Source organism: Prionailurus bengalensis, chromosome X, assembly GCF_016509475.1.
Source record: "Prionailurus bengalensis isolate Pbe53 chromosome X, Fcat_Pben_1.1_paternal_pri, whole genome shotgun sequence".
In the NCBI taxonomy this organism is placed as follows: Eukaryota; Metazoa; Chordata; class Mammalia; order Carnivora; family Felidae; genus Prionailurus; species Prionailurus bengalensis.
The window spans coordinates 96227992-96250690 of record NC_057361.1 but is presented as its reverse complement, the minus strand read 5'-3'; the positions used below and the strand labels follow the sequence as shown (position 1 = coordinate 96250690).

Below are 22699 nucleotides of genomic sequence, written 5' to 3'. Positions count from 1 at the left end.
TCAGCGAAATGTTGATCAGTGCCTATGTGTGAGGTTGCAGAGAGAATCACACAAAAGAATTACAGAAAACAATCTTCAGAGCCTGTACAAGGCTTGGCATAAAGCCCGTTCCCACTCTAGAGAGTCAACAATCTCACTCTCATCATTCAGAGCATTGTGTAGAGTTCTCACAAGTGCTTTCTTTGTTTGTTTTTGATTTTGTTTACACCTCAGGAGCAGGAAAACAATAACGCGGGTCCAACACTGCTTTGCTGTCACCTAACAGCAATAAAAACAATACCCAAAGGGATCAAACCTTTTCCCGTGTGACTTAAATACGTCCCAGAATAGAGCTCAAGAATATTTTTAGAAATGCCAACATCTCCATCACCAAACAAGAAGAAATTCACAATGTCGGTTACCCAACCAAAATTAACAGGCTTGCCATGAATAAGGAACATAGTAACGTAACAATGAGAAACATTCATCAACTATAAATGGCCCACAAATTGACACGATAGATTAAGTAGACAGGGACATTAAAATCGTTATTATAGTTTCCGTATTTTTAAGAAGCTACAGAAAAATTGAATATATGACATAGAGACATGGAATATATAAATAGACTCTAGTAGAATTCCTGGAGATACAATCCCAATGTCTAAGATAAAAAATACACTGAATGTTATTAACAGCAGGGCAGACAGTACAGAATAAATGACTAGTGGATGTTATAATAGAAACTATCTGAAATGAAACAGAGAGGAAAAATGAATAGGGCGAACGTGCAGTGTAAAAGAAAAAAAAAATCCAAGCTGACAATATGGGTGGAATTGGAGTCTCTGAAGGAGAGGGGGAATAGAAAGAATATTTGAATTAATGATTAAGAGTTTGATGAAAATAACCAACTGATAGTTTCAGGAAGTTGAAGGAACTCTAAGGACAAGACACATGAAGAAAATGATTCTAAGTTATGCTATAATCAAATTATGTAAAACTGTCAATTAAGAAAAACATCTTTTTAAATTTATTTTTTATTAATTTTTTTAAGTTTATTTATTTATTTTTAAGGGTGCGGAGGGGCAGAGAGAGAGAGAGAGAATCCCAAGAATGCGCCTCATGGTCAGTGCAGAGCCCCACACGGGGATTGAACCCACGAACCCACAAACCATGAGATCCTGACCTGAGCTGAAATCAGGAGTCAGATGCTCAAGCGACTGAGTCACACAGGCGCCCAATAAAGAGAAAATCTTAGAAGCATTTAGAGGAATAGAAAGCACATGCTTGTTACATGCAACAGAACAAAGGTAAGGACAAGGGTAGATTTCTTACTGAAAATAATATGAGCTGCAACACAGTGGAGCACACATTCTTTACTCAGTGGAAATTTCTTTCAAAAGTGAAAGTGAAGACAGCAGAGGGGGAGGGGCCTTCCAGTATGGTTGAATGAGGATCTTGGGAAATCCTGTCCTGAAAAAAGGCAGTAATAAACATGGCCACAATTATTTTTCAAAAACACACTACAGGGGCGCCCGGGTGGCTCAGTCAGCTAAGCGTCCGACTCTTGATTCTGGCTCAGGTCACGATCTCACGGTTCGTGAGTTCGAGCCCCGTGGCGGGCTCTGTGCTGACAGTGTGGAGCCTGCTTTCTCTTCCTCTCTCTGCCTCTCCCCTGCTCATGTTCTCTCTCCAAATAAATAAAATTAAAAAAAAATAAAAATGAAAAAAAAAAACTACAATGTAAAGACTGGAAACTCGCCAAAGGCATTAAACAATTTAAGAAGTGTTCGTTCAAGAAAATTTACTGAATCTTCGTAAGAACGGTGGAAGTCTGTGGGGTTTTCACCTGGGGCTGTTCCCAACATAACCACCCCTCCTGCCTCCCTAATGAAGAAATACTACCAGAGCAGTAGGGCAGGCTAAGTTTTTTTGGATCAGAATTTAAAAAATTCTACACACAATGGTGTTTTCCAGCTGAGGCCCCAGACGCCATGGAGTGGAGAAGCAACATCCCCACATTTCCCCTGTTTGAATTCCTGACCCATGCATTCCATGAGTCACAATCAATGATTGCTTTACATCATAAGTGCCGGGCTAATTTGTCACACAGCCATACTAACTGGGAGATATCTGTTACATAGACATGAGATGCTGCCCTAAAAGGGAAACCTGACGTGGGAGTGTTTTGAGTACCAGATGTTAAGCCAAAGTTAGACGAGCCTTCAGATTATTAGGGGAAGCCTGAAGGCCATAGAAAATGGGTCATTTAAGGCTGAAGGGAAACTAAGGAAATTTTTTATTGGAACACGGAGGGAAGGAAAACCTTGTTTTGTAGTGGTGGAAAGTTTAGACACAATGTCACCTGCAGGTATCTGGAAAATAGAAAAAAATGTAATAAATCGAATACTGTAACTAAGGAGATTTGAGGCAAAGCATCAAAGGTTCCATCTGCCTTCTTGTTGCTTATAGAAAAATGCTAGAGAGATTATTCAAAGGAAGCAGTGTTAAATAGAAAGGAAGGTTCAAAAACTGTTACTTGCAGGCTTTCCAAGATTTTAGGATTAAAGAAGGTTTTCAGAGAAAAGAGAAAATGCATAACAAGATTGTAAGATCCTTTGTAAGACCAAAGAAAACGCTAATGTGGTACCTCCAAGAATCATTTAAATGAACAAAACTCCCTTAAAGATCTTTAGGGGGGGAGGGCACCTGGGAGGCACAGTTGGTTAAGCGTCCAATTCTTGGTTTCAGCTCAAGCTATGATCTCGCGGTTTGTGAGTTGGAGCCCCACATCAGGCTCCACACTGGCAGTGTGGAGCCTGCTTGGGATTCTCTCTCTCCCCCCCCCCCTCTCTCTCTCTCTCTCGTTCTGCCCCTCCCCCACTCACGCTGTCTCCGTCTCTCTCAAAAAAATAAAAACAAATAAGTAAATAAATATCTGTAAGGACTTGTCCCCAGATCTTCTCAATTTAACAATGGAGTTTGCAATTTCTAAAGAGCTTTCATGGGGCACTTGGGTGGCTCAGTTGGTTAAGCATCCTGCTCTCGGGTTTGGCTCAGGTCATGATCTCAAGGTTTGTGGGTTCGAGCCCCACGTGTGGCTCTGTGCTGACAGTGCAGAGGCCGCTTGGAATTCTCCCTCACCCTCTGTCTCCCTGTCTCATCTCTGCTGGTGTTCTCCTGGTTGCTTTCTCTCAAAATAAATCAATAAAAACATTGAAAATAAAATAAAGAGCATTCGTTATCCCTCAGAAGCCAAATAGGAAAGGGCACCTGGGTGGCTCAGTCGGTTGAGCGTCTGACTTCGGCTCAGGTCATGATCTCACAGTTCATGAGTTCGAGCCCCGTGTCGGGCTCTGTGCTGACAGCTTGGAGCCCGGAGCCTGCTTCGGATCCTGTGTCTCCCTCTCTCTCTGCACCTCCCTGCTCACGCTCTGTCTCTGTCTCTCTCTCAAAAATAAACAAACATTAAAAGAATTAAAAAGAAAACAACCCTGAAAAAAAGAAAAAGAAGTCATATAGGATGCCCAAATAGAGCAGGGCTAACCTCAGAGAGATTTATGAGTGTGACTTTCGTTAATGGACAAGATTATGCATTGATTCGTAAGAAACCCACTACGTTTTTAAATGCCACTGTGACAATATGGGCTTTCTCTTTCCCTCACCGGCACATGGGATGGGTCACCGACATGGCTCGCCAAGGGTGTGAAGTCAAGTCTCTTTTGCACAGCTCCGGAGACCACGCACGCTCAAGTGTGGACAGATGGGAGATCAAGATTTGGCCAACGGGGAGAGAAACCGACTGCAAATACTTAAAGATCTCGTCTGTCCCTGGGGACGGAAGTATCTGCCTGCGGCCAAGACTTCAGTCTGATGGCGTCGTAGCGCGGCGCTGGGTCTCGACCAGTGGGACTTTGCCACTTGACGATAGTCTCAGGGTCGTCACGACTCCTGCGATGGCAAACTTGGCTTGGCTTTGGGGATACGTCTGCCCTGCTCTTTGACAACCACTACCTGCGTATCATGGACTTGCAGACGGAGAGCCCGATTGGCCGTTGGCCTCTGTCAGAGTGCAGACCATCAAAGAGAGGCACGAGCTTCCTGGCAGGAGAAACATGCCGGCTCAATAGACCGGGCACAACGACACGACCTTGGTCTTGGCCCCCCGGCAGGCTTGACCGCGGTAGTCCCCAGGTGCTGTGGGAGGAACGCGGCTGACGCCACGAGCTTACCACCAATGACTTTGGGTGTCGGGCTGTGGGTTTTCAGTGCCACCTCAACGGTAGCTGACCCCATGAACCAAAGTTCCCTCCTCACGGTATCACTGCTCAATGCACTCATTTATGCATGTTTGCTAGGGGCCCAGGGCTCTGGTCGGGCAGAGGGCTCGTTTTATTGACATGTGACAGAGCATGGCAATGAAGTAGACCATTGACTTCATTTGTACTTGGCTATGTTGCTCAGTATAGGAGGATCCATCTACACTTCCTCTTTCTTGAATATTGCTTTTCGGTAAAGGAAGTCAAATGGTCCATTAATCTGCTAATCGCTTGCCTATCAAAACACCTTCAGTCTAAAAAAAATTTAAAAAAAAAGGCTACTACTGGTTTGGATACCATTTGAGTGACTTCTTATAAAGTAAAACGTATGTTTTCCATACAGTCCCCACAATCTCAACACGTGTCTTCTCACAAAACATATGTTCAGCCATCGTCTGTCTGTGGTTTAATGTTTCTATGGGGGGGGGGATGATGGGTTGGAGCTTTCTCGTCTGCTATTTTGCTCCTGGTATGTTTGCTGTGTATATCGTGTGTGTGTGTGTGTGTGTGTGTGTGTGTGTATAATTTCTTATTTTGAGATAGAGAGGGGGAAGGGGCAGAAAGAGAGAGGGAGTGAGAGAATCTCAAGCAGGCTCCACACTATCAATGCAGAGCCCAGTATGGGGCTCGAACTCACAAACCATGAGATCATGACCTGAGCCGAAATCAAATGCTGAACCGACTGAGCCACCCAGGCACTCCTGCCATTGTATTTTTTAAATCAACTTTATTGTGATATAATTCCATAGCAGCTTTATTCATGATGGCCAAAAATTGGGGGAAAAAATCCAAATGTTTCTCACCACATTGTGAATGTATAAACAAATTGAGATGTATCTTTCCAACGGAATAGTACTAAGCAATAAAAAGGGATGAGTAGATACACTTAACGAAATGGATGGGTCTCAGAAATGTTATCCGGTACGAAAGTAGCTACGTGAAACATATATATTGTATGATTCACTTTCTATGAAACTTTAGAAGAAGCCAAATGAATCTACAATTACCGAAAGCATATCAGTGGTTGTCTGGGGCCAGGGTTGTTGGGGGAATTGACTGAAAAGATTTAAGATGAAATTTTTGGAGTGACCGAAATGTTTTCCATACTGATATATATACATTTGTCAAAACTCATGAAACCATACACCATAAAATGTGTATATTTTATTTTATGTAAATTATACCACAATAAAGTTGATATAATTGGACATAACATAAATATCACAAATCCTTAGGGAAATGCAAATAAAACCATTGACTACTCATTAGGGCGATGTATTTGTCAGAGTTCTCTAAGGAAACAGGACCAATAGGATGTATAGGAGCGACTGAGTGATTGATTTAAAGGTATTGGCTCATGGGGCACCTGGGCGGCTCAGTCGGTTAAGCATTTGACTTCAGCTCAGGTCATGATCTCATGGTTCGTGAGTTCGAGTCCCACAACCCGCTTTGTGCTGTAAGCACAGAGTCTGGTTGGGATCCTCTGTCCCCTTCTCTCTCTGCCCCTCCCTTGCTCATTCTCTCTCTCTCTCTCTCTCTCAAAAATAAATAAACATTTAAAAAAAATAAAAGGATTGGTTCACATGATTGTGGAGACTGGCAAGTTCACAAGCTTCAAGGACCAGCAGGATGGAGATCCAGGGAAGAGGTGATGTCGCACTTGGGATCCCAAGGCATTCTGCTGCAGAATTCCCTCTTCTTGGATGGAGACCAGTCTGTTTCTATTACGATCTTCAACTGATTGGATGAGGCCCACCCACGTTTTGATGGGTAATTTATTCAGTGTCTACTGGCTTAAATTTTAATATCATCTAAAAAAATACCTCTAAAGAGACAGAAAGAATAATGTTTGACCAAATACCTGGGTACTTGGGTTCAGACAAGTTGATGCATAAAATTAACCATCACAGATGGCTGTCAGTAAAAAATAAGAATAAACACGTTGGCAAGGATGTAGAGAAATTAGAAAGCTTGCGATTGTTTGTTGAAATGTACAATAGTCCAGTCACCGTGGAAAGCAACATGGTGGCCCTTCAAAAAACAGAAACATAGACTCACCATATGATGTAGCAAATCCCCTTCTAGGAACTGAAGTCATGGACTCACAGAGACATTGTACTAGTGAGAAAAGTCAGACTCAAAAGACCACATATTGTATAATCCCCTTGATATGAAATGTCCAGAGGAGGCAAATCCAGGAACACAGAAATTATATTGGTCACTGCTTAGGCCTGGGAGAGAGAGACGAGAGGGGTTAAGGAGGTGTGGACCAATGGATATGGGATTTTTTGTTGGGTCAATAAAAATGTTCTAAAATTGACTGTGGCAACGGTGACACAACTCTGTCCCCGTGGTAAAAACCATTGGGTCGAACCCTTCATGTTTTTCAAGATTTTATTTTTAAGTGATGTCTACACCCAACATGGGGCTCGAACTTACAACACCAAAATCAAGAGTCGCTTTCTCTACTGACTGAGCCAGCCAGGTGCCCCAAGTTGTACACTTTAAAAGGCTGAATTGTATAGTAGGTGAATTATATTGAAGTTTTAAAAGACATCTAGGAACATTATGGTGAAAATTATAAAACTGTATTGAAAATAACTACAATGACATAAATAAATGGCAAAATTTATATTGTTCTTAATTTTTTTCTTTTGTAATTAATTAACTAATTTTTAATGTTATTTATGTTTGAGAAAGAGAGAGCACAAGCAGGGGAGGGGCAGAGACAGAGGGAGACACAGAAGCTGGCTCCAGGCTCTGAGCTGTCAGCACAGAGCCCGACACGGGGTTCCAACTCATGAGTCAGGCGATCATGACCTGAGCGGAAGTCAGACGCTCCACCGACTGAGCCACCCGGGTGCCTTGCAAAATTTATTTTGTTCTTGTATGGGAAACTCCGTATCATACAATGTCACTTCTTCCAATATTCATCTATAGATTCGACGCAGTTCCAATCAAAATAACGACAGGGATTTTCTTGGAACTTGAGCACACGATTTTGGAATTGTGGCAAAGCTAAAAGTGAAGGCGCCACTGAAGAAGAAAAAAATGACTTCTGCCAGGTATCAGAATTTCACATAAGATACAGAAATTGAGACACTATGGTACTGGATCAGGGCTACATCACAGAAGGGGGAAGGAAGGAAGGAAGGAAGGAGGGAAGGAAGGAGGGAAGGAAGGAGGGAAGGAGGGAGGGAGGGGAAAAAAGAAGTGAGGAAGGAAGGAAAGATGTTAAGGAAGGAGTGAGGCAGAGTGTGAGGGAAGGAAGAAGGCAAGGAGGAAGAAAAGAGATGATAATTGGGTGATAGATATTGCAAGGGACTAGAAAGGGAATATGACCATTCAGTCAATGAGGAAACAGTACAGTAGGCTAAACGCTTATATGGGAGAATCAAAACTTTCTAAGAAGAACGTATGGAAGAATATCTTTTTGATCTCAGGTAAGGACGGATTCCTTTATAAATACACAAAATATAAATTCCATAAGGGAAAAGGCAGGCGCGTTTGATGCCATGAAAATTAAGATATTCTCTTTATCAAAAGCACTATGTATTTAAAGACCAGTCAAAAAATAAGCGAAGATAACTTGCAACCCGTATGACGGCAAAATGATTGACAGGCATCATAAATAACCCCTGTGATTAAATATAGAAAAACCGGGGCGCCTGGGTGGCGCAGTCGGTTAAGCGTCCGACTTCAGCCAGGTCACGATCTCGCGGTCCGGGAGTTCGAGCCCCGCGTCAGGCTCTGGGCTGACGGCTCGGAGCCTGGAGCCTGTTTCCGATTCTGTGTCTCCCTCTCTCTCTGCCCCTCCCCCGTTCATGCTCTGTCTCTCTCTGTCCCAAAAATAAAAATAAACGTTTAAAAAAAAAAAAATTTAAATATAGAAAAACCACAAATGACCCCCCCAAAAATGGACTAACTCTACGAATAGAATTTCACATAAAACAAAGCTCAAAAATTATATTAATGTATGCTGATTTTCATCAGTGACCAAGGAATTGAAAAATAAAAGCCCATGACATATCATTTTATGCCTTCCAGATCACGAAAATTAAAAGCCTGAGCATTCCAAGTGCTTTCCAAGATATGACGTAATGGGAACTCTTATACACTACCGCTGGGATTCAAAATTGGAAAACCACTTTGAAAAATAATTCGGGGGGGGGCGGGGCGCCTGGGTGGCTCAATCAGTTAAGCGTCTGACTTGGGCTCAGATCATGATCTCATGGCTTGTGGGTTGGAGCCCCGCGTCGGGCTCTGTGCTGACGGCTCAGAGCCTGGAGCCTGCTTCGGATTCTGTGTCTCTGCCTCTCTGGGCCCTTCTCCCACTTGTGCTCTTTCTCTCTTCAAAATAAACATTAAAAAAAAGAAAAAGAAAAAGAACTTAGCGTTATCTTGAAAATTCAAAAATGCACGTACCTAGGAATCCCACTCTGATGCATACCCCATAGAGAAATTCTTGCACCACTCTTCGAAATAGCCAGAGACAAGAAACAGCCCAAATGTACATCAGCGGGAGAATAGACCAATCACGGCATACTCTGTGTGACTTCTTCCGGATTAAAACTGGAAGCTGTGTTTTCAAGAATCCTCTGTATGTGAGTGGGCCATTTGGAAGGCAGAAGCGAAACAGAAGCTAATATACTACTAGGACGTCGGTGAATGTGAGCTATAGCGATAGGCAGATAGAAGCTTAGAGGGCCCTACCTTGTCCCTGTTCTTCTGTGCCATTGCCAGCTCATCTTTCTGACGAATGGCCTTACCAGTCTGTGGCAGGCTCAAGGGCATCCCCAAGTGCTTGGCTGTGGTCTCCCGGAAGCAGCTGTCTCCACTAAGGGAGCAGCGTTCGCAGAGTTGGTGGTTTCCATAGAACTCTCCATGAAAGCAGCCACGTGTGCTCCATTCCTCAAATTTCTCCACATTTTCTAAGTTGGTCACCCCTTTTCAGTGATTCGGGTGGAGGTAAGATCCGATTACCGTAGCGAGTCACGTGTTGCCGTTGTATTAGTTGGCCAGAGCCGCCCTACCAAAATAACACCGACTGGGTGGCTGAAACAATAGAAATTTATTTTCTTGCAGTGTAGTCTGTGACACCCATAATACTCGTGGTCCTGTTTTCCTGATACGTCTACACATGTAATAACACCATAATAAGAATGACATTATAAATACACAAATAAGGAAGGACAGTGGTTCCTCTGGGTGGAAATATTTCATTACCTCTTTAGCAAATCTTCCTGGGCGCTCTTTGCTCAAAAACAAAAACAAAAACACAACTGTTCAGCTAATATTTTCCTTCGTAGCCTCGGAAGCGTCTTAAACCATTGCTAACTCGTCATTTTCCTTCCCTTTCTTCCCTTTGTCATTTCACAAATCCTTTACCTATAATATAGAAGACAGGTTACAAAGTCGTGACTCTGGCCCACATCTGAGCTACAGATCTATTTTGCTTCGTACAGAATTTTATTTTTCATTTCTATTTTTAAATGTTTATTTATTTTTGAGAGAGAGAGATGGAGGGAGAGGGAGGGCCCGAGAGAGAGGGAGAGAATCCCAAGCAGGCTCCGTCCTGTCAGCGCAGAGCCCGATGGGGCTCGAACTCACGAACCCGTGAGGTCATGACCTGAGCCGAAATCAAGAGTTGGACACTTAACCGACTGAGCCACCCAGGCGCGCCATTAAAAATGGTTAAACATCTAACGAATGAACTGCCAACGTTTTACAATTGGGACGTCTTGCACTACAATCTAGACTTCTGACTTTTCTTACAATTGAAAGATCCGGATATCTTGACCACCCCTACCCCTGTAGCAACAGCTGAGTAGCGACTGCACTCTGTAGGATGCCCGAGCCAGTTGTCTACAGCCCCCCCCAACACCATACTGCCTTCCATTCAGCCGGCTCCCTTCGCTTGCATTTTATCTACTCCTTCACTGTTGGCATTTGAGCCGGTGACCGCAATCCCCAGTGAAAAAGTTGGCATGCATAGTATTTCCCTCCTTCCGGTGTCCCTGACCCCAAGACCCTCAGTGTGGTCCGTCTCTCCTGATCCCCACTGTCATAAGAAAATGCGGTTGATTCTGGTGATTTAAAGAAGGAATAATTCACGCCGTCAGCTCTCCCAGAAATCCTGTCATTTTTAAGCAAGGTTACCCGGAGAGAGGAGGAAACTCTACTGTACATCCCACCGTTCCTTGGCTTTGGTTTTCATCGCACTCAACTCACATGTTGTTATTTGCTCAGATATTCCACAGTCAGCAAGTTCTAGGAGGGCAGAAACCACATCTGTTTTGGTTTTTGTTTTGTTTTGTTTTGTTTCGTTTTGTTTCAACTGCTGTTTTCCTGGTACTATGTCAGTCTGTATCATTAATTAAACCCTGGATAAATGTTTTTGACCGAATAAAAGGATAAATGAGTATTTTATCCCTGTGTTTCTTGGCGATCTTGGTTCAAAGCATGCTGGTTACCTCTTTGCTGTCCAGATAAGCTGACCCAGAGGACCCACCCTAGGGAGTTGGTCTTGTACCCTAATCTACTGATGACAGCCATGGTTCAGGTCATTTTCCAGACCAAATTTGAAATTGGCACATACAGGGGAGGGCAGGGAGAGCCAGAAGAAAGGGGCCACTCAGGAATGGTAAGTGGCAGGTTTAATACGCAAGGGAACTTACATATGGGACTTGTGCTGAGTCGTCACACGACGAGCCTATCTCCGCACCTGCCCACCGGAATCTTAAAAGTTTATATCTCTATATAATAATACCTTGGCGTGCCGGGGTGTCTCAGGCGCTTAAGCGTCTCACTCTTGATTTCGGCACAGGTCATGAGCTCCCGGTTTGTAAGTTCGAGCCCCGAGTTGGGATCTGTGCTGACACAGAGACAGGGAGACAGACAGACAGTGACTGATCCTGTCCTCTGTGCTATTAAATGCCAAAACACAACACAGAGAAAGAAGCTCCATCAAAACAGAAACTAGGGAACAAAGCAAAGGCAATTTTCAAGAACCAGAGAGAAGATATAGAAGAGAGCTTGGAGATATTAGAAGATCTGAATTTATAAGTTTGGCCTAAGTGCTCTTTCAACTTGCACAATCTATTGATTTAGTGCCTCAACAAATTAAATCAAAATTGCATTTCTCATTTCAAAAAGTCTTTTTCCATTTATCCAAACAAGCATGACTTCACATCAAATACATTTTATCCATTACAGGTTGGTGTAATGTAATTTACAGATTGGTCTCAGAGAGCAGGATTGGAATGATGAGCTATTTTAAGACATTTGAAGATTTCATTTGAGACCAAAGATTCTTTTTATATTCATCATTAGATGAGCAAATTGGAGTGCCTACTGAATTGGCTTCTTCCCCCCGCCACCCCCCCCCCCAGCTTTATCAAAGTGTAATTGACAAAGAAAATTGTAAGATATTTAAAGTGTGAAACCTTGATGATGTGATGTTTCTACACACTGTGAAACAATCCCCCCCTCCATCGAGTTAATTCACATATTCACGGTTTCATTTTTTTCTGGGGGGTGAGTACATTTAAGTTCTACTCTCTTAGCAAATTAGGCTTAGCCAAGTGTAGTAACAATGTTGCACATTAGATCCTCAGACCTTGTTCATCTTACAGCTGAAAGTTTCTTTTTATCATTGTACCAAGGTCTCCCGGTTTTCCCTGCCCCTGGCAATCACTTTTCTGTTCTCTGTTTCATTGGGTTCTTTTTTTTTTTTTTTTTTAATTTTTTAGATTCCACAAAAAAGTGATAGGATGTAGTGTTTTCCTTTCTCTGTTTGGTTTATTTCACTTAGCATAATGCCCTCCGAGGTCATCCATGTTGTTGCAAATGACAGGATTTCTTTTTTTAAAGGCTGAATAATATTCTAATGTGTGTGTGTGTGTGTGTGTATGCGTGTTATGTTCTCTTGATCCATTCTTCGATTAACAGACACTTAGGGTTGTGTCCATACTTTGGCTATTACAAATAAAGCTGCGGTGAACATTGGGAGTACAGATATCTCTTTCAGATAATGGTTTCATATCCCTTGGATATATACACAGAAGTGGGGTTCCTGGATCGTATAGTTCTCTTTTTAATTTCTTGAGGAACCTCCATATAATTTTCTATAGTGGCTGTACCAGTTAACATTTGCACCAACAGTGTTCAAGGCAACTTATATAATGGGAATATTTGCAAACCACGTATCCAGTAAGGGGGTAACATCCAAAATATACAAGGAACTCACACAACTCACTAGCAAAAAACAAAAACAAACAAAAAAAAACCAAAACACAACTCAATTTAAAAATGGGCCAAGGAGGGGGCACTTGGGTGGCTCAGTCCATTAAGCATCTGACTCTTGGTTTCGGCTCGGGTCATGATCTCACCTTTGTGGGTTCCAGCCCCACGTCTGGCTCTGCACTGACAGTGCGAAGCCTGCTTGGGATTCTCTGTCTCCCTCTCTCTCTCTCTGCCCCTCCCCTGCGCGCACATTATCTCTCTCAAAATAAATAAATAAACATTAAAAAAATAAAAAGAAGCGAAGGAACTGAATAGACGCTTTTCCACAGAAGACATACAAATGGCCAACAGATGTATGACAAGGCGCCCAACATTGCTCATCGTCAGGGAAATACAGATCACAGCCACGATGAATACGTCACCTCACGCCTGTTAGAATGGCTGTTACCAAAAGCCAAGAGATGACAAAAGCTGGTGAGGATGTGGAGGAAAGAAACCCTGAGGTTGGCTTCTCTTTCAAGACAACTCATAGGAGGGGCACTTGGGTGTCTTAGCTGGTTGAGCGCCTGACTCTTGATTTTGGCTCAGGTTATGACCCCGCGGTCATGGATTCGATCCCCGTGTCGGACTCCGCACTGAGCGTGGAGCCTGCTTAAGATTCTCTCTCTCCTTCTGTCCCTTATTTACACAAATTTCTTTCAGCATTTTTATTTATTTTTGAGAGACAGAGAGAGGCAGAGCGTGAGCAGGGGAGGGGCAGAGAGAGAGGGAGACACAGGATCCGAAGCAGGCTCCGGGCTCCGGAGCTGTCAGCGCAGAGCCCGAGGCGGGGCTCGAACTCACAGACTGAGAGATCATGACCTGAGCCGAAGTCGGATGCTCCACCGACTGAGCCCCCCAGGCGCCCCTAGAGGCGCTTATTTTAAATCATAATGAGGTCACAACACTTGGTTGCAAATGTTGGCTTCCCCACTTGCTACCCCCCAAAGCCCAAGTAATTAAGTTTGAAGAGAGATTTGGGGACACAAGGGAAGACTTTTGCAGGGAAGGCGCCCCAGCCAGGAAAGTAGCATAGGATAAAGGCTAAATTACCAGAACGAAGAGACCAAACGCTACAATGGTTACCCAAAGACGGACACTGATTCCTGTTTCATGCAAGAAAACCCTGCATGGGTAAATGGACCCGGCCTCACAAATGGACCCTAGGCTCCCAGATTAGCAGGGAAGTTGTGCAAGCCTCAGTGAGTGGTTTTTAACGTCGTTACTCCAACCTTCAAATTTTCCAGTCAGCAGGATCACTTCCATAATCATTTAACTACACCTAGACATGAGGGATGTTGGGTAATACAGCTTCGCTAGACAATCAAGCGTGCAGTTACAGCTCAATTACTGGAGAGGATACGGAGAATGGGATTTGATGGGCTAGCAGCGCTCTTTGCCGTAGGGCGAGTGATAGAGCAAAGGGTCTGCATTAGCAAACTTGGTTGTGTAATGAGCCAAATAATAAATATTTTAACCTGCTTGCCTTTGACAAGCTTTCCTGTGACACATGTCCTCTGTTGCATACTCCCTCTTTTCCCCACAACCTTAAAAAAAATTTTTTTTAAGTTTATTTATTTATTTTTGAGTGACAGAGCCGGGGGGGGGGGCTCTCTCTGCACCGCCCCCCCCCCCCCACGCTGTCAGGAAGGCAGGCTCCACACTGTCATCGCAGAGCCCCATGTGGGGCTCCAACGGGTGAGCCATGAGACCATGACCTGAGCCAAGGTCAAGAGTGGGACGCTTAACCCACTGACGCCCAGACGCCCCCTTTTTACCACGGATGTCAGCTCTCAGACGGTAGTTTTCTGACCCCAGCCCTAAGGAAGAGCTGATTCAGTGACTCAGTCACCTCCTTGCTATTAGACTTTGGCGAAGGCACTTCACGTAGGTGAGCCTCGGCCTCCTTATTTATCTTTTTTTAACAGGTTTGTTTATTTGTTCATTTAAGTAATCTCCACACTCACGCGGGGCTTGAACTCCCGACCCAGGGATCAAAAGTCGGACGCTCTTCGAACTGAGCCAGCCAAGCGCCCCACCGTTATTTATCTGTCTCCAGTGATGCCCTAGCAAATATTTCACAGCTGGCTGGGAGATGGGGGCGGGTAAGTATCGGTAGCATTTGTTGGTTTGCAAGGTGTTAATATCCCTGCTATGGCCATTTTCAAGCTATTAACATGAAACTGCTGACCATGGATTCGGGAAAAGCACGTCTTTTTTCCACTTCACCGGATTAAGAATCAAAACCGCCCCCCCCCCAAAAAAATGCTTGGAAAGTATAAGGTATTTGTGAGTGAAAGAAATGATAATTATTATGTGAAGAAACTTATTCCGAGATGGAATAGTCTTAGTAGACAAGTGTTTCTTCAACTGAACCAAACGGAACACGCACAAATTTTGAACCGGTCATGTGAACTATATGTCTCCTAAGCCCCGTGGAATGATTTTCCTCTTGCACATGGCAGCCATTCAATATCTTCCGGCAACCATCTATTTACCGATAGGCTTTCACAATACTATTGCAATTATTTGCATTATATTCTGTAGGCCAGGAGTCATTTGTATATATATTTCCTTAACTGAGCAGATTCATTTATTACGCCTGAATCACTTATGTATCCCCAGACCAGAACACCGTTTGCAAACTTTTTACAATTTGGATATACTCTTTCAACCAGGTGTGTGGAAAGCAAATATTTTGCTCGCTGAGGGCTGTCCCTTGAACTTCCATCACGACTTCAGAGAAAAGCCCCAGCAGAAATAAGTACGAGTCCATATTTAATCAAAATCATAGGGCAAGGGCGCCTGGGTGGCTCAGTGGGTGGAGCGTCCGACTTCGGCTCAGGTCGTGATCTCCCAGTTCGTGGGTTCGAGCCCCGCGTCGGGCTCTGTGCTGACAGCTGCTTTGGATTCTGCGTCTCCCTCTCTCTCTGACCCTCCACGACTCATGCGCTTCCTCTCTCTCTCTCTCTCTCTCTTTCAACAATAAATAAACATTGAAAAAATTAAAATCACAGTGCAAAATTCTGACCTTCTGTTCAGGGAGCAATATGTCTTTGTCAGAGACATTTTGTGTTCTTTGGTACGTTGATCAAAAGTTCTTTGGCACTTTGCTCACATGCTCTCTGGCACACTGACTCAAGGCACGTGTTTCGTCTGCCTACAAATCAAGGAGAAAGAATGCTACCCACCTTGGAACGTTCTGTCCTGATCCTGACCTGCCCGGCACTGCCAACCCACCTCCCGCCCGTGGTCGAGCGTCTCTGAAAGTGACGCTGGTCTCCCTGTAGCCCGTGAGAGCGATCATGGTGTTCCGGCCCCCTGTGTTTAGAGAGTGTGGACCCTGGACCACCATAGACAAATCCAGAACCCAGGACTCTCTGAGATGAGGAGGCAGTGCTGAGAGTGGGGGCGGGCGGTGGCGGGGGGGGGGGGGGGGGGGGGGGCAGACGAGAGCTGTACAGACAGAAAAACTCGGGAGACCTCCGGAAACCCCTGGCTCGTATTTGGCTGAGACTTGGTAGGTTAATGTGTGCGAGGAAACTGAGACTGGAAAAAGATAAGAAAACGTCACGACTCATGCGACATTAGGTTGACTAAGGCAAAAAGATCTTGCCTTAGTAACTGGGGATAATCCACCCTGGACTGGTCCCATCTCAAAAAGCCCAACAGCAAGATCCAAAAGGATAAGACAGCGTTCAGGCGAATTCACTGTGTCCCAGGAAAAAAAGCTCTTTAAGAATATTGGTGGGATTGGGGCGCCTGGGTGGCGCAGTCGGTTGGGCGTCGGACTTCGGCCAGGTCACGATCTCGCGGTCCGTGAGTTCGAGCCCCGCGTCGGGCTCTGGGCTGATGGCTCGGAGCCTGGAGCCTGTTTCCGATTCTGTGTCTCCCTCTCTCTCTGCCCCTCCCCCGTTCATGCTCTGTCTCTCTCTGTCCCAAAAATAAATAAACGTTGAAAAAAAAATTAAAAAAAAAAAAAGAATATTGGTGGGATTCAAAAATTATTCAGCAACTGACAAGGTCAAATTCCCAATATCTGACTTTTTAAAAAATTTCATTTTATGTTTATTTATTTTTTGAGAGAGAGAGAGAGAGACAGAGCATAAGCAGGGGAGGGGCAGAGGGAGAGGCAGACACAGAATCCAAAACAGGCTCCAGGCTCTGAGCTGTCGGCACAGAGCCCCACGCGGGGCTCGAACTCACAAGCTGTGAGATCATGACCCGAGCCGAAGTCAGATGCTGAACTGACTGAGCCACCCAGGCGCCCCATCCCAATATCTGACCTTTAAGCAAAGATTACCAGGTATGCAAAAAAGGCAGAAAGATGTAAGTTATGAGGGAAAGAAATCAGTTAAAACCACTCCAGAACTGACACCAACGTTAGAATCGACAGAGAAAGACATTAAAGAAGTTATTGCAACTGCTTTCTATACGTTCAAAAGTTAAGATAGGGTAGACGTTTTTTTTTTTTTTAATGTCCCCTTATTTATTTTGAGGGGGGGAGGGGCAGAGAGAGGGAGAGACAGAATCCCAAGCAGGCTCCATGCTGTCAGCGCAGAGCACAGCGCGGGGTTCGAACTCACAAACCGTGACATCATGACCCGAGCCGAAATCGAGAGTCAGAGGCTTAATATGGAAGAGTTGTTTTGTTTTTGTTTTTCTTTTCTTAAAGAAAAACCAAAGCAAACATCTAAAAATGAAAAAGACAATGTATGAGATAGAAACTGTGCTGGGTAGGTTAATGACAGATTCGATATTACCAAAGAATAGATTAGTAAACTGGAAGCCATGGCGAGAGAGAAAAACTCAAAATGAAACAGAGAAGGTAGAATCCAACGCAGAGAAAATGGCTTCGGCCCGCTGAGGGACAACTTCAAGGGCCTAATGTAAAACACAAGAATAAATAAATATGAAAAACAGTATTTTTTTTCTGTGCCTCCCCGCCTCCTTGACTGGCAAGCTGCTATTTAATATTAATTCTCCCCAAACCGATCTATAGATTTAGCGAAATCCCAATCGAAGGAAGGGAGGCACAGAAAAAAATATTTCAAGAAAGAATATCCATAATGGTCAATTCATCCAGATCAGTTTATAGAATTGACAACAAAGCTGAAAGAAATAATGAGTTTAGCAAGGTTGCAGGGCATAAAATCAACATATAAAAGCCAATTTTATTTCTATGTACTAGCAACGAACAATCGTAAATTGAAAGAAAAACCATTTAAAAGACCATCAAGAATATGAAATAGTCAATGATAAACTTGACAGAGAACTTGACAAATCTTTACGCTAAAACTGACAGAACTTCGCTGAAGGAAATAAAGGAAGGCCTAAATAAATGGAGAGATACAGTTAGTTCATTGACTGGCAAGGTGAGTATTTAACATTAATTCTCCCCAAACTGATCTATAGATTTAATGAAATCCTAATCAAAATTCCAGCACTCTTTTTTTTTCTAGAAATTGACATTCTCTAATTCATATGCAAGTGCAAAGAAGTCAGCATGTCAGAACAACTTTGAAAAACAACAAATTTTGAGAACTAATGTTACCTAGTTTCAAGACATATTATAAAGTTACATAATCAAAACAGCACAGTGTTGATACAAATATAGACACATAGGTCAGTGAAACACAACTGATTGCCCAGAAATAGATCCACACATATATGGAAAACTAATCTATAATAGAATGAGTTGCTAAATTTTACTTCATCAAGATCAAAAACTCTTGTCCACCAAAAAAAAAAAAAAGAAAACCAAAACCAAAAACCAAAAAACACTGTCAAGAATGAAAACACAAGCCACAGACTAAGATAAAATATTTCTGAATTGTATGTTTGCTATAAGACTTGTATCAAGAACATGCTGTGCACTCTCAAAACTCAATAATAAGAAAGTTTAAAATTTTTTTTCAACGTTTATTTATTTTTGGGACAGAGAGAGACAGGGCATGAACGGGGAAGGGGCAGAGAGAGAGGGAGACACAGAATCGGAAACAGGCTCCAGGCTCCGAGCTATCGGCCCAGAGCCCGACGCGGGGCTCGAACTCCCGGACCGCGAGATCGTGACCTGGCTGAAGTCGGACGCTTAACCGACTGCGCCACCCAGGCACCCCAAGAAAGTAGTTTAAAAATAGATAAAACATTTTACAGACACGTTGCAAAAAAAAAAAAAAAATCCTGTTGCGCAGACAATTTGCATGTGAAAAGTTGATCAACGTCATCACACTGGAAAAAAGGTTTGACAGAATTGTTTTAGGTTTCACTTACACCTACCGTATGATCCAGTCTTTCTCTTCTTAGGTGTTTGCCTAAGAGAAATGAAGGCATATGTTCATACAAACACGTATAAACACACAAATGTGCAGATAGTGGGTCAGAGTTCTATTTTTATATATGGTCTGGCTATTGTCCATTTGTATATTCAGTCTATCATATTTTGATAAACAGTTTTGATATTTTTCAGAAATCTTCTAAGTTTATTTATGTATTTTGAGAGAGAGCGCAAAGGAAGGTCAGAGAGAGAGGGAGAGAGAGAATCCCAAGCAGGCTCCATGCTGTCAGTGCAGAGCCCAACACGGGGCTCGAACTCACGGATTGTGAGATCATAACCTAAGGCTGAAATCAAGACTCAGATGCTAAAACTGACTGTGTCACCCAGGCGTCCCAAGCAGCTTCAATATTTGAAATAAACATGTAATGTAGTTAAAGGAGAGGCAAATGGAAGGAATTTAGAATAAACGCTGGTTAGAAACAGAAGGCTCAACTTTTGTCAAAAAATTAAGCAAATCCATGAGAATAAAGGAGCTGTAAAAGACAGAGACAGATTGGTTGACATCCAATTTTGTTGCTAGAGCCAGAGATTCCTGAAAGGGACTCCGTAGTCCTTTCAAAAGAGCAAGACAGTCTTTTGGATATTGGATCTAAAACTCTCAGTTATTAAGTGAAAGTATGTATCATACATAAGACAAATCACCACAGAGAAATATGTGTTGGTGAGAATCAGAACATGGAGTTAAAAGAGAGAGAGAGAGAGAGAGAGAGAGAGGCAGATAGAGACAAAGAGAGACAGAGGACAGCAAGAGAGCAAGAAAGGCCAAAGGAAACAAATAAAAATACCAGAACACGCAAGAAAAATAGAAGCACGAAAGAGCAATCACGAGGAACCATGGTTGGGATTTGTACAATGTACACAATTGCCTCCAGCAAATTCCATCTTGAAAGCAAGATCCTTCATAATTTTTTTTTTTTAAGAAAATGGGGAAGGAAAGATGGTTTATTTGTGAGAGAAGTCATTCAGGGTGTTTTTGTCCTAAAATGAACTCAACCGCCATGGAAAAAGTGCTCCACGCAGAGAACGACAGAGCAAGAATCTACCTAGAGGGAGACTTGACTGCCAAAAGCAGAGAGGATTTGATTCTTCTGGGCATTAGAGAGACAGGCTGGGTGCATTTGGGATGAAGGCAAGGCTTTTCCATTTGGGGGAGGATTGTGGGCAAAAAGAAAACAACCTCTTCATGAGGACAATCTCGCCCAAAGACATGAAGAGCCATAGCAGATTTTCTTTCCTTTCTTTTTTTCTTTTCACTTTTTTTCCACTCCCAGGAGGAATCTCTTCTCAGACTACCCATCTGTAAAATGTAATTTAAATAAATGGGTCTGTCCTAAAGTTACATGGATTCCAAAGAAAATAAACCGTCTGAAATTCTTATTTCTATAATTCAACATCTGTTGTTTTTCTTTTCACTTTTTCTCAAATACAAGAAAAAATGTCACTCCTGGGCTGAATGGAACATTTCATACCAAATTTTTATAGAAGGGTTTTTTGATACTTGAGTGATTGGGCTATAAAGTGAGAAATTCTAAATTAATTTGGGATGATGCTAAAATGTATCACTTCGTTTCTCCCATCTTTTCGTGGAAAAAAAGCTTTGATCACCTTGCCTTCAGTATGCCGTGGTCTTCCTTCTATGGTGTTCCAAAAAATGTTTAGCTTGGCTACTGAAATGTGGGGTTGAATTGACAGGCCATGCTTGATTACTAATCTTCATTTGGAATGCAAATTGAAGCATGGATACGATAGTTGGGGCCGAGTGGTTCGAAAGGGTGACAGGGAGAAAGGCAAGTGGAGAATATGCTGGATAAAATCTATGATCTTTCGGAAAGCATCATAGAAAATAGCAGTTGCCCCCTCCTTCTCCCCCCCCCCCAAAAAAAAACCAGAACAAAACAAACAAACAAAAAAAAACCCCTACTGCACGTATTTCCTACACCACTTATATGGTCCCGGAAACATACATTGTTTGGTTATTGGAGCTAATTCTGTATCTTGCCAACCTCTTTCGCTTAGACAACAGATTCCAAGAAAGAAGGAGCTTATACACTATACCTACAATATCGTCTGGTACCCAAAACAGAAACAGACGAAAGCTCAGAAAATGTGTACTGAATGAATATTCCAATCAGAAAGAAAGAAAGGGAAGGAGACAGGGAGGCAGGGAGAGAGGGAGGGGAGTAGACAGTCTCTGCAGGTATCACTATGTGGAGACAGAACGCTTTATATAATATCGACGTCCTCCAACTAAAAGCACAAATTGACGATGCAAGCTGGCATTGCTTCTCTTTCCTAGATTTGTTTTTGTCTCCCACCTCTGCCACGTTGGCCCCTCAACCAACAAGCACACCAGCGATAAAATATAACACAATGACCGGATAGCAATATGCCCTAATCCCCTTTAAAAAAAAAAAACAAAAACAATCAGGAACTTTTTGCTCTGAAATTGCTTTGAAAATAATGATCCTTAGCTGAAGTTGCACTGTCTCTCCTGTCTTCCTTAGCCCAAAAACCGAACGCTTTTGACTTTGATAGTTGGCATATTTTATCCCACATTGTTATATTTTTTATATATAAAACTTGTATTCCATTTTATGTCACTGTTCTGTTAAACCAAATACACTCAACTAAATACATCTCATGTAAGCTTCTAGAGGGACTGGACCTGGCTTAGCATTCTTGAATGTCTTCATATCACCTACCATGATGTTTTGCATCCAGTAGTTTACTCAGTGGGTACGTTTGTTGATTAAAATCCTATGGAACTGGACTTCTCTTTGTGCTAAAATGGAGCATCCCTATTCTTTCCACGTTTTCCATCTTACTATTAAAAAACAAAACAAACCCCTGCAGGGTCTCCTGGGTGGCTCAGTTAGTTAAGCGTCCGACTCTTGATTTCGGCTCAGGTCATGATCTCAGGATTCATGGGATCGAGCCCCGCGTCGGGCTCCCCACTGACAGCACAAAGCCCGTTTGGGATTCTCTCTCTCTCTCTCTGGCCCTCCCCTGCTCACTCTCTCTCTCCATCCGTTAAATAAGTAAACATTTAAAAAAAAATCCACGGGGGAATTACAACATACGAAAAGGGTGTAGTACCTTAAGGTGCTGTTATATCAATTCTCACTGTAGATACTATTCCAGAAGTAAAAATTAAAGCTGATCGTGTCCGCACTTCATTTTATTACTGAAAAGTAAGCTTGTGTTTTGTTAATTCCTTCCTTTTAGCTCTTCTTGTGTCTTGTCCTAACAGGAAGTAGAGAAAAATACCCGCTGTAACTACGAGTTCTGACTGGTACAGGTTTTGTGCGTTCGGTTCTGAAATGTATGATCTATAGCATATTTATGTAATTGTTTTCGCGGTGCAACTATTAAAATTGGTTTTAATTCCCTGGGGAGAAAAATCCCCAGGGGCCCCTGGGTGGCGCAGTCCGTTAAGCGGCCGATTTCGGCTCAGGCGACGATCTCGCGGTCCGTGAGTTCGAGCCCCGCGCGCCGGGCTCTGCGCTGACAGCTCGGAGCCTGGAGCCTGCTTCCGATTCTGTGTCTCCCTCTTTCTCTGCTCCTCCCCGGCTCCCGCTCTGTCTCTGTCTTTCTGTCTCTCAAAAATAGATACACATTAAAACAATTGTAAAAAACATCCACCAAACCCTGCACCTGGCACAATAAACGAGCATGGGGGCATTCTGAAAGATGGAAAAAGAAGAAGGTCTGCCCGGGGACATGGGGACTTGCGGAATGACAGGATTGCAAGATGTCTGGATTGCAAGTTGTCTGGGGTTGCTTA

The 22699-nt window shown here is 43.1% G+C and overlaps 1 pseudogene; it reads left to right on the top strand.

The window, feature by feature from the left end:
• Positions 1 to 3647: 3647 nt before the first annotated feature.
• Positions 3648 to 22204, top strand: LOC122477130 (annotated as a pseudogene).
• The last annotated feature ends 495 nt before the right edge of the window (positions 22205 to 22699 follow it).